Source organism: Vulpes vulpes, chromosome 11 (assembly GCF_048418805.1).
Source record: "Vulpes vulpes isolate BD-2025 chromosome 11, VulVul3, whole genome shotgun sequence".
Taxonomy (NCBI): domain Eukaryota; kingdom Metazoa; phylum Chordata; class Mammalia; order Carnivora; family Canidae; genus Vulpes; species Vulpes vulpes.
The window spans coordinates 81,085,117-81,098,220 of record NC_132790.1 but is presented as its reverse complement, the minus strand read 5'-3'; the positions used below and the strand labels follow the sequence as shown (position 1 = coordinate 81,098,220).

General features: G+C 39.4%; 1 pseudogene; it reads right to left on the bottom strand.

The window, feature by feature from the left end:
• Window positions 1-6,447: 6,447 nt before the first annotated feature.
• Window positions 6,448-7,800, bottom strand: LOC112932550 (cyclin-A2 pseudogene; annotated as a pseudogene).
• Between the last annotated feature and the right edge of the window lie 5,304 nt (window positions 7,801-13,104).

The window sequence follows — 13,104 nt, the reverse complement described above, 5'->3', positions numbered from 1 at the left end:
CTATCCTATGATCCAGTAATTATACTACTGGGTATTTACCCCCCCAAAATACAAAAACATTAATTCAGAGGGATACATGTACCTCTATGCTTATCGTAGCATTATTTACAATAGCCAAGAAGATGTAGTATGTATGTGTGTACATACACACTGGGATATTATTCAGCCACAAAAAAATGAAATCTTGTCGTTTGCAACAACATGAATAGACCTAGAAAGTGTAATGCTAAGAGAAATAAGCCAGTCAGAGAAAGACAAATACTGTATGGTCTCACTCATATATGGAATTTAAGAAACAAAATAAACAAGGGGGGAGAGGGACAAAGCAAGAAGCGGACTCTTAACTATAGAGAACAAACTGGTGGTTACCGGGGGTGGTGGAGTGGGGAGATGAGTACAACAGGAGAGGGGGATTAAAGAGTACACATACTGTGATGGGAAAAAAAAGTAACTAAATTATCCTAAAGTGATACAAAATAAAACAAAACAATTTTCCTTTTGTTTGGGCTTTTGATTCTTTCATCACTTTGGTCTGCAATTGGCATATATTTAATCTTTTATTTAGAGTTTGCAATGATTTTGGAGAATGGCTTTGGCAAAATTTCCATTACAGACTCAGGCAGCACATTTTAACTTTTTCCTATGAAAAAGTAAATCATTTAGCTTTGAGAATTTTGCATTTGAAACTCTAAAATTTGCATGCTATAAAATTACTTTAGGTTTTTAAATTATTCTAATATAACAATATTTATAGATTGTCAGTTAACTCTCATGTTAACATGTTTGAAATTGCTATTGAATTTTCCTAGCTTTGGAAACACACATACATCCATATACAGAGATTATGATCAGCAAGTCTTTGATGTTGCTAATATTTTTTCCATGATTTTTTTTGCTCATTATTGAATTACTAATCCAACTTTAAAAAAAAAAAAAGCAAAGGTAGAGGTATCAATTCCAGACTTTAGGTATATTACAACACTGTAGTAATTAAAACAGTATAATACCCACACAAAAATAAACACACAGATCGATGGAAAAGAAGACTCAGAAATGAACCCACAACTATATGATCAACTAATCTTTGACAAAGCAGGGAAAGAATATCCAATGGGGGGAAAACACACAAAAAAAATCAGTCTCTTTAACAAATGGTGTTGGGCAAACTGATCAGCTACAAGCAAAAGAATGAAACTAGACCATTTCTTATGCCATACACAAAAATAAACACAAAATGGATTAAACACCTAAATGTAAGACCTGAAACCATAAAAATCCTAGAACACAGGCAGTGATGTCTCTGAATCAGCCATAGTAACACTCTCCTAGATAAGTCTCCTGAAGTAAGGGAAATAAAAGTAAAAATAAACTGGGGTACTTGGGTGGTACAGCCAGTTAAGTATCCTACTATTGATTTTGGCTTAGGTCATGATCTCAGGGTTGTGAGATTGAGCCCCATGTTGGGCTTCCTGCTCAGTGGGGAGTGTGCTTGAGATTCTTTCCCTCTGTCCCTCTGCCCATGTTCACTCACTCACTCACTCTCTCAAAAAAAACCTGTGATATACATAGGATGATATATAGGAACCTCATGGTAACCAGAAATTAAAAACCTATAATAGAAAAAAAAAATCTATAATAGATACACAAAAAGTAAAAAGAATCCAAGCATAGCACTAAAGAAAGTCATCAACTCACAAGGGAAGAGAGCAAAAGAAAGAAATAAAGTAGAAATACAAAGATGAGAAAACAATTAACAAAATGGCAAGAAGTACATACTTTTCAATAATTACTTTAAGTGTCAAGTGATTAAATGCTCCAATTAAAGACATGGTGAATGAATGGATTTAAAAAAAAAAAAAAAAACACCACCAACAAAATAAGACCCACCTATATAATGGCTACAAAAGACTCACTTCAGGGGCACTTGGGTGGGTTCAGTCGATTAAGCATCTAATCCTGGGGTCCTGGGATTGATCCCTACATCAAGTCTCTGCTCATTGGGGAGTTGTGCTCACACTCACGCGCTCTCTCTCTCTCTCAAATAAATAAATAAAATCTTTAAAAAAAGACAGCTTCAGCTTCTTTTTGTTTTTTAGATTCCATGAGTGAAATTATATGGCATTTATCTTTTTTTTTACTTATTTTTTTTTTACTTATTGAAAAAAAAAAATAAAGACAAAGGGAGAAATTCATAGTAATACAATAGCAGGGGACTTCTTTAACATCCTACTTACACCAATGGATAGATCACCCAGACAGGGGGGAAAAAATCAATAAGGAAACAGTGTCTTTGAACAACACATTAGCTGATTGGACTTAACATATGATAGATAGATAGATAGATAGATAGATAGATAGATAGATAGATAGATCCACAAATAGAATAAACATTCTTTTCAAATGCACATGAAACATTCTCAGGATAGATCACATGTTAAGAAACAAAACAGGGATCCCTGGGTGGCGCAGCGGTTTGGCGCCTGCCTTTGGCCCAGGGCGCGATCCTGGAGATCCGGGATCGAATCCCACGTCGGGCTCCCGGTGCATGGAGCCTGCTTCTCCCTCTGCCTGTGTCTCTGCCTCTCTTTCTCTCTCTCTCTCTCTGTGACTAAAAAAAATAAATTAAAAAAAAAAAGAAAGAAAGAAACAAAACAAGTCTCAATCAATTTAGGAAGACTGAAATTGCTTCAAGCATCCTTTCCAACCACAAGACTATTAAACTAGAAATCAATTACAAGAAAAAAACTGAAAAAATCAAAACAAAAACACAAACACATGAAGGCTAACAAGAAATATGCTACTAAAACACCAATGAGTCAATGAATTAAAAAAAAATACCTTGAAACAAATGAAAATGGAAGCAAAACACTTCCAAGTCTTTGGGATACAGCAAAAAAAGGGAAGTTCTATGCACGTGCTCTCTCTCAAAATAACAAAACAAAACAACTTTGATATACATAGGATATTACATATAAACCTCACGTAGCCACATGTCAAAAATCTATAATAGATGCACAAAAAGTAAAAAAGAACCCAAGCATAACACTAAAGAAAGTTTATAGTGATACAGGCCTACCTCAAGAAATTTTTTTTTAAATCTTAAATAAAGAATCTAACTTTACATCTAAAGAAATTAGTAGAAAAACAAAGCCAAAAGAAATAAAGATCAGAGTAGAAATAAGCAAAATACAGATTAAAAAAGCAGTGGAAAAGATCAATGAAACTAAGCTGATTCTTTGAAAATAGAATCAATTGAACCTAAGCCAGGTTCATCAAGAAAAAGGACTCAAAGGACCATCAAATAAAGGTCCATCAAAGAGAAAGGACCAAAGAGAAAGGACTAAAAAATCAGAATAAAAGGAAGAGAGGATTCAACTGACACCATAGTAATTCAAAGAAATTTAAGAGACTACTATGAGAAATTATGTGTCAACAAATTGGACAACTAAAAAAAGTGGATAAATGCCTAGAAACAATCTTCTAAGACTGAAAACCTGAACAGATTACTAGTAATGAAATTGAATCAGTAATTTAAAAATCTCTTAAACAAAAATCTAGGACTGGCTGGCTTTAGAAGTGAATTCTACCAAATAGTTAAACATAGGTAATACCGATCATTCTCAAACTATTCCGGGGGCACCTGGCTGGGGCTCAGTCAGAGGAACATGCGACCCTTGATCAAACTACTCCAAAAAATAGAAGAGGAAGAATTGCTTCCAAATTCATTCTATGAGGCATTACCCAGATACCAAAACTAGACAAAGACACTATAGTAAAAGAAAATTAAGGAAACAATTCCATTACAGCTGCTTTAACAGAATGCAATATCTAGGAATAAATTTAACCAAGGAGATGAAACATTTGTATATTGAAAACTAGCAGACACAATGAAATTAATTGAAGGTAATACAAATAAATGGAAAAAAATTCCATGCTCATGGATTGGGAGAATGAACATTGTTAAAGCCAGAATTAACATTGTCAAATGTTAAAACCTAAAGCAATCTACAGATTCAATGCAATCCTTATCAAAATCCCAATGGCATTTTTCACAGAAATAGAATAATCCTAACATTTGCATGGAACCACAAAAACCCTAAATAGCCAAAGCAATCTTTAAAAAATTTTTCTCTTATTTGTGTGTAGTTGACACACAATGTTACATTAGTTTCAGGTGTACAACATAGTGATTTGACTTTTCTATATGTTCTGCTATGCTTGCCAGAAGTATAGCTGCCATCTGTCACTGTGCAATGCTAGTACAGTATCCCTGAGTATCCTCCATATGCTATACTTTTACTATTGTGCCTTATTACATAATTAGAAGCCTGTATCTCTCACTCTCCTTCACCCATTTTGTCCAATTTTTCCTCTGGCAACCATCAGTTTGTTCTCTGTATTTATAGATCTGCTTCAGCTTCTTTTTGTTTTTTAGATTCCATGAGTGAAATTATATGGCATTTATCTTTTTTTTTTACTTATGTTGCTTAGCATAATACCCTCTCAATCTATCCATGTTGTCACAAATGGCAAAAATCACATCCTTTTATGGCTGTGTAATATTCCAGTGTGTGTGTGTGTGTGTGTGTGTGTGTGCATGCACACCACATCTTTATCCAGTCATCTATTGATGGGCACTTGGGTTGTTTTCATACCTTGGCTATTGAAAATAATACTGCAATAAACATACGGGATGCATATATCTTTTTGAATTAATGTTTTCATTTCTTTCATTAAGTACTCAATAGTCGAATTATAGGATAAGATATTTCTGAAAGGGGGATCCCTGGGTGGCGCAGCGGTTTAGTGCCTGCCTTTGGCCCAGGGCACGATCCTGGAGACCCAGGATCAAATCCCACATCGGGCTCCCGGTGCATGGAGCCTGTTTCTCCCTCTGCCTGTGTCTCTGCCTCTCTCTCTCTCTCTCTCTCTGTGTGTATGACTATCATAAATAAATAAAAATTAAAAAAAAAGATATTTCTGAAAGGTTAAGTAATTTCTACACCCAACATGGGGTTCAAACTCACAACCTCAAGATCAAGAGTGGCATGCCTACTGACTGAGCCAGCCAGGCACCCCTGGATAAGGTATTTCTATTTTCAATTTTTTAAGAAATGTCTATACTGTTTTCCATAATGACTGTAACAATTTACATTCCCACCAACAGTGCATAAGGCTTCCTTTTTCTCACATCTTTGCCAACAATCTTTTTGTCTTTTTGATACTAGTTATTCTGACAGGCATGAGGTGTATCTCATTGTGGCTTTGATTTGCATTTCCCTGACTGAAAAGATGCTCAACATCACCAATTAAATGTCTATTGGCCATCTGTATGTTTTCTTTGGAAAAAATGTGTAATCAAAGGTCTACTTTTTTTTAAGATGTTATTTATTTATTTATTTATTTATTCATTCATTCATTCATGGGAGACACACACACAGAGAGAGAGAGAGGCAGAGACACAGGCAGAGGGAGAAGCAGGCTCCATGCAGGGAGCCCGATCACACCCTGGGCTGTAGGCGGTGCTAAACCTTGGAGCCACCGCGGCTGCCCTCAAAGGTCTACTTAATTACTATAGCTTTGTAAGCATATTTTGAGATCTGCAATTGTGCACTTCCAGCTTTGTTCTTCTTTCTCAAGATTGCCTAGCCAAAGAAGAAACAAGAAAGAACAAAACTGGAAACATCACTCTATGTTACAACTCAATGGCAAACACGTAACGAACACTATGGTGTCAGCATAAAAACAGACACATAGATCAACTGAACAGAACAGAGAGCTCAGAAATAAACTCATGCAGGTATAGTCAATTTATGACAGAGGAAGCAAGAATATACAATGGGCAAAGTATAGTCTCTTCACTAACTGGTGTTGTGAAAATTGGGCATCCGCATGCAAAGACAGAGCGACTATCTTTTTTTTTCAGAGCTACTATCTTATACCACACACAAAAATTAATTGAAAATGAATTAAAGCCTTGAACATAAGAACTAAAACCATAAAACTCCTAGAAGAAAACATAGGTGGTAATTATCTTGACATTGGTCTCGGTGTTTTTAGATTTGACACAAGAAGCAAAAATTAACAACTGGGACTATATCGCAGCAGAAGAAACAATCAACAATTGTTGGAAAAGGCAACCTGAGAAAGGAATTATTAGTAAATCATTTATTTTTCCTCCAAATCCATTTATCAGTTCTTATTCTTAGTGTGCTGACAACTGGCATCATTTATACTTTAAGAAAACCACTTAAAATTTGCCAAATATCTCAGATAGTCACAGGTACAAAATACATACAAATTAAAACCTTTTACAAAGTCATAGGTACTATAATTTGTCCTGGACTGTAACTTCTGTATTCCGAAATGACTGCAAAACTAAAACCTTAGAAAAACTGTACACCTTGTACTTTGGTTTATATCTTGGAAAGAAAGGCTGTTTCACTGTTACACATTTAGTGTCTCTGGTGGGTTGAGGAGAGAAACACCATGATACCTTGAACTTTTACACTTTTCTCCTGTTGACTGTGGTGCTCTGAGGTAGGTCTGGCGAAGGTCCATGAGACAAGGCTGGAGACTCTCCAACGGATATGCAGACTTCTGAACTAAAGATTCAGGCCAGCTCTGTCCTGTGGCTGGGGAGAGTGCCAAATGAAAGGCCGCCCCAGCCACGACTGACAGCAAATACTTTAGGTATGGGTCAGCATCCATCAAAACCCAATTCTCCTCAAAACAGTGCAAACTTTCAACTTTCAGCTGGCAGGCTGCTGGTGCAGAAAGTATTGGGCAAGAAACCGATTTGTTGTCAGTACAGCAAGGTCAAAAGCAAGCACTCTAAAAAAAAAAAAAAGAAAAGCAAGCACTCTTTTATATTCTTTTTAATTTTTTTTAAAAGATTCTTATTTATCCACTCATGAGAGATACAGAGAGAGAGGCAGAGGGAGAAGCAGGCTCCATGCACGGAGCCCAACATGGTACTTGATCCAGGGACTCTGGGATCATGCCCTGAACCAAAGGCAGACAGACGCTCAAGCACTGAGCCACCCAGGTGTCCCAAAAGCAAGCACTCTCAAAGCTAGGTGCTCCGTTCTCAGGATGTGCATCTCGCTATAGGTATCTCTGGTGACAGACGCGCACCAACTCTGCTGTTTCCGGGGGGTGTGTTTCTTCAAACGTTGAGGCTAACACAGACAAATGCAGGGTCTTATTCAGTACTTCATATTCTTCTCCTACTTCAGCTCACCAGTCCACAAGAACAACCCTCATACTGTGAGCGATGTCTGGCTGTGTCTTCCTGAAGCCCACTTCATGCTTACAGGTCACCTCCATCTCCCTATGGTATGTGTGAATGTCCTCATGGTAGTCCGACACTTCATTGACACTCACTGGCTTTTCATCTTCTAACAACTGATATGTCCATGGCATGTGGTGACTCAAAACTACCATCCATTGGATAGTCAAAGGTAGCAGTGGTTTTTCTTGGTCCAGGTAAAGTAATAGCTGAATTAAAAGTCCGCACATTTTCATGTTCTGTTTTCTTAGATTCAGCTGACCTCCTTGGAGTGTGTTCTTCTGCTTCATTCACATGAATGGTAAATGCAGGCTGTTAATGGTTTGCTTTCCAGGCAGGAACAATGACCTGCTCATTGTTTATAGGAAGATCCTTAAGAGGTGCAATCCATCCTGTCTTGAGCCTCTGCTGTGGTGCTGGAACATGTGGGTTCCTGGCCTTTAGTACCACCAGCCTGGGATGGGTGGGGGTTGCTGGGCAGGTGCTGCCTTCTGAGGGTTGAGGGTTTTGTTTGTTTTTTAGAGAGAATCTTAACCGGGCTCTGTGTTGGAGTCTTAACCGACTGAGTCACCCAGACGCCCTGTGGTTGAGGTTCTCCTGGTCCTCTTGGAGATCCATATCCCGGCCACAGTGCTGGACTTAGAGCTGCACAAAATCACTGCTCCCAGGTCATGGTGTGATTAACCTGTGGCACCAAGTAGCATGTAATCTGTCCTGCTGACACCAGCAAGAGATGCTGGAGCGTAGACACTGCCACAGCCCAGATCAACCTGCCCACTGGGGATCACACAGCTCTGAGGAAATTGTAAAAGGTATAGGCAGGGACTGCCAGGTGTAGAGGGCTAAAGTGGCCCCCTGTAAATCATATATCTGAGAAGGGATTAATATCCAAAATATATAAAAACTCATACAACTCAATACCAGAAAGAACCAATCCAATTAAAAACTAGAGGATTGGAATAGGCATTTTCTCCCAAGAAGACATACAGATGGCCCACAGGTATGTGAAAAGATGCTTAACATCACTAACCATCAAGGAAACACAAATCAAAACCACAATGAGATTATCATTTAACAACTGTCAAAAAGGCTATTATCAAAAAGACAACAAATAACAAGTATTGGCAAGCAAGTGGGAAAAAAAGGAAACTTCCTGCGCTGTTGGTGGGAATATAAATTGTTACAAAGCCATTATGGAAAAATAGTATGGAGGTTCCTCAAAAAAATTAAAAATAGAACTACCCTATGATCCATCAATTCCACTCCTGGGTATTTATCCAGAGGAAATAAGAACAGTAGATTGAAAACGTATCTGCATCCCCATGTTCACTGCAGCATTATTTATAATAGCCAAGACATGGAAGCAACCTGAGTAAGAGTCCATTCATGGATGAAGGGATAAAGAAACTGATGTATAGGGGATCCCTGGGTGGCTCAGCGGTTTAGCTAGCACCTGCCTTCGGCCCAGGGCGTGATCCTGGAGACCCGGGATCAAGTCCGGCATCGGGCTCCCTGCATAGAGCCTGCTTCTGCCTCTGCCTGTATCTCTGCCTCTCTCTCTGTGTCTCCATGAATAAATAAATAAATAAATATTAAAAAAAAAAAAAAAAGAAACTGATGTATACACTCACTCAAACACCTACTCCAATATTCCACAGGAATATTATTTGGCCATAAGAAAAAAAGAAGGAAATCTTACCACTTGTAACATGGATGTACCTTGAGGGCATTATGCTAAATGAAATCTGACAAAGACAAGTACCAAATAATCTCACTTATATGTGCAATCTAAAACAAAAACAAAATAAAAAACCAAACTCATAGATACAGACAACAGATAGGTGGTTACCAGCAGTAGGGATGGGGTAGGAGAAATGAGTGAAGGGGGTCAAAAGGTACAAACTTCCAGTTATAAGGTAAATGTGTCCTGAGGATACAGTGTACAGCATGGGGACTATATTTAAGCATTCTGTATCGCAGATTTGAAAGTTCCTAAAAGAAAAGATCTTATTAAAAAAATATTTTTATTTGTTTATTTGACAGGGAGAGAGAGAGCCAGAAAGCACAAGTGGGGAGAATGGAAGAGGGAGAAGCAGGCCTCTCACTGAGCAGGAAGCCCGAAAGAATAAATCTTAGAAAAGTCCTCATCACAAGAAAAAAAATTTTGTAACTATGTTGACAGACATTAACTAGACTTACTGTAGTGATCATTTTGAAATAGTTTGAAAATATTGAATCATTATGTTGTATACCTGAAACTAATATGTTATATGTCAATTATACATCAATATAAACAAAAACAACACAGGCTACCACTGAGTCCAAGTTTTGGTGACCAACCAAATAAGCTGTTAGAGTCTTAAGAGCTAATATTTAAGTCCAGAATCTCTAATAATTGCATGCATATCAATGAACTCAGCTCCCTCTAATGTTACATTCTGTTCTCCTGGCTTTAACCCTTCAAAACACACTCCCATAATTATTTCCCAGATTTCATTTTTTTTTCTTAAGATTTTATTTATTTATTCACGAGACACACACACACACACACACACACACACACAGAGGCAGAGACATAAGCAGAGGGAGAAGCAGGCTCCCCGCAGGAAGCCCAATGCAGAACTCAATCCCAGGACCCTGGGATCATGCCCTGAGCCAAAGGCAGATGCTCAACCATGAGCCACCCAGGTATCCCTTTTCCCCAGATTTCTGCCAATATATGTTAGGAAAAACTCTTTTTCCTCACTCTAGCTATGGATGTAGTGGTAACAAGTTCTTGAGAATGTGCATGTCTTTGCAAGGCAATCTGTCCCAAGTGAGGAATCTCAGGATTTTCAAGAAAAGGTTAGCTTTCTCAGCCAGCCCAGGAGGGCAAACTATGACCACTGGCAAGGAAAGCTCAGAGAGACCTGAAGGTTGCTGTTTGTTTTGTTTTGATTCAATCCAGTTTAGTTTTTTTTTTTTTTTTTTTTTTTTTTAAAGAAAGCTCTATGCCCAACGTGGGGCTCTAACTCACAACCCTGAGATCAAGAGTCGCATGCTTTAATGACTGATCTAGTCAGATGCCCTGAGACTTGAAATTTTAAGATTCTATTTAGTCTGAGTCCAACCAGATGTTGCCATTCCAAGTTTTGGGCATCATCTTCCCCAATCAATATCCTAAATGTCACATGAAAAACTTAATGAGGTTGTGAATTCAACTGATGTTGTAATTCTACAATCTGCACGATTTCGTTTGGTTACAGGAATGTCAGTCAGCACCCCCAGCTACATGAAATGATTCTATTAGGTCTGGCCTGGAGGCTCTCTGGTCCTTGGACTGTGACTTGAGCTGAGAGTTTAAGGACCTGAGCTTGCCATTCATTCTCAGAAGCACTCCAGTGGGTGCAGAATCAGGCCCTCCTGCATCCTCGCAGACATCATTACTGCCGTAAAGGTCAAGTGCAGCCCAAGTCTCAGGGGCTCCCAAGGCACTTGATTCATCACAAACAGAGGTAGTAACTTAATTGTGATGCCATCGCATGTCACAGATTATGAGCATCCCATTGCCCACCCACAGGGAGCTCATCATTTCACTTGAACCCAAAGGCACCAGCAAACCAATCCCCAAATCCAAACTTTGAAGGTTTTTCCTGAGACCATTCCTGGTACCATTTCATCAGCCAGCATTCAGTAAGAAAACAAAGTAAACCAGTAATTTTAAGAGGAAAAATGTAATATAAAGAATAATTAGCTAGTAAAAGTTTGGCTAACTACTAAGAAGGGTAAAAGGGTGCACGGAGGTGCAGCAGTAGCTGCGCAGAGAGCAGGCTCTGCCCCGAGCAGAGGCAGAGTGAGTGCCCGAAGGTACTCAGAAACTTAAGTGGGGGGCAGGGTGGGGGGTGTAAGCTGGGGGGGGGGGGTTCCTGCTCAAGGCTGAGGCTCAAACCCGTGAGGGACAACGTGGTAACCAGCTGGCAAAGGACAGATGTGCACAGGGTCCGGAGTTTCTGAATCATAACAACATGGGGTAAAGAGACGCAGCTTTGGAAACTAGAGACAATAAATTAATAATGGACACTCTGCTCACTGGCAGGAACTCTAGGAAAGCAACCTGCTAATGTGGGAATGTGGGAAATCCTATAAGCCAAACGACCAGGTTTCTTCAATAACTGAATGGTGGAAAAACAACAACTGAATGGTAAGAATAAAGTGGGGAAATCCTGGGAGGCTTAGAGAACTAAACGCAGTACGTCGTTCCTGCCTGGATTCTGTTCCAAACAACACGATTGCAAAGGAAGGACCATGTGAAAGGAGAGACCTTGAATACAACAGGATGTTTGATATTAAGAAAATGTGAAAATGTTCAGTTTGTAGGTGTGATCATGGTATTGTGGCCTAAGGTTTATCCCTAGGTGAAACCTATTTATGGGTAAAAAGGTCTGGGTTCAGCTTTAAAGTAACCCAGGGAGTGGGGAGGGTGTTCATAAGTGAAAGAAAAGTGGTTACAAATGGATAATCTCGGAAGCTTCCTTGTGGGTTCAAGGACATCTATTGCACTAGTCTCTGTACTCATATATTTGAGATTTTTCATTATAAAACATCCTAAGAAAAATAAAATCACATCCCCAGCAATTAAATAAAAGATAGTACAACTCATCTCAACATTGGGAAGTTTATATGCTCCTGCTCTGAGAGGCGGGCAGTGAAAAAACCAGGCTCTAGCACAGCTATGCTGACCTTGGGACAGGAATATGGAGAAAAGCACCCTCAAGTCAAACTCCACGAGGAATTTCTTTCCCATCTCGCTTCTCCAGCCTTAAACCCAGCTAGAGGAGTGGAAGCAGAGAGCCTCATGGTTAAGAACGTGCTAGAGCCAAAACACCTGGAGTAGAAACCTGGCTCCTTCATTACTAGCCATGGGACTTAGGCAAAGGTACTCAACCTTGGGGATCCCTCTGTGGCTCGGTGGTTTAGGGCCTGCCTTTGGCCCAGGGCATGACCTTGGAGTCGTGGGATCGAATTCCAGATTGGGCTCCCTGCATGGAAACTGCTTCTGTGTGTGTGTGTCTTTTGTGAATAAACAAATAAAATCTCTCTCTCAAAAAAAAAGCTACTCAATCTCCAAGAACTTATTTTCTCAATTTGAAGGGACTGACAGGGATTAAATGAACAACGCTAGTTTTAAGATTGTATTTATTTATTTATTTAGAGCATGAGCGGGGGAGAGGCAGAGAATCCCAAGCAGATTCTGAGCTGAGCTCGGAGCCCAGTGTGAGGCTAGATCTTGTGACGCTGAGATCATGACCTGAGCGGAAAAGGAGAGTCACTTGCTAAACTGACTGAGCCACCCAGGCTCCTCTGAGTACTTCTTAAAAATTCCAGCGAATGGATTGCTATTTAACACTTTAATGATTTTGTTTTTTAGCACTTAGCTCCTGACAGGAGCTGAGGTTTAAAAAGGAGAGAGAGAAGGAAGAAGGGAATGTCAGGGAAGAACAAAGGAATATAATGGAAGCTTGCAACCTTCTTTCACCCCCATTACCATGGTGCTGTTGGGGGTGGGAGTTCCTGATTTCCATCTTTAACTCGAGTTCTAATTAAAGACATACATTTGAACTTTAAAATCAGAGAAACCCAGGAAGAAAAATCGCAATGGTGCCAGCCCGTTCAAGCTGAAGTCAAGCCTAAGGAAGACTCATCTCTGTGCCTACACACCATTAAAAAGGATGCTTAAGTGCAACCCACCTGACCCTTAAAAGGAAGGAGCTGGTGAGTGAAGTGAACCTCAGGCCAGGCGCGTGGGTGGCAGGAGCGGCTGAGGTTCCAATTCC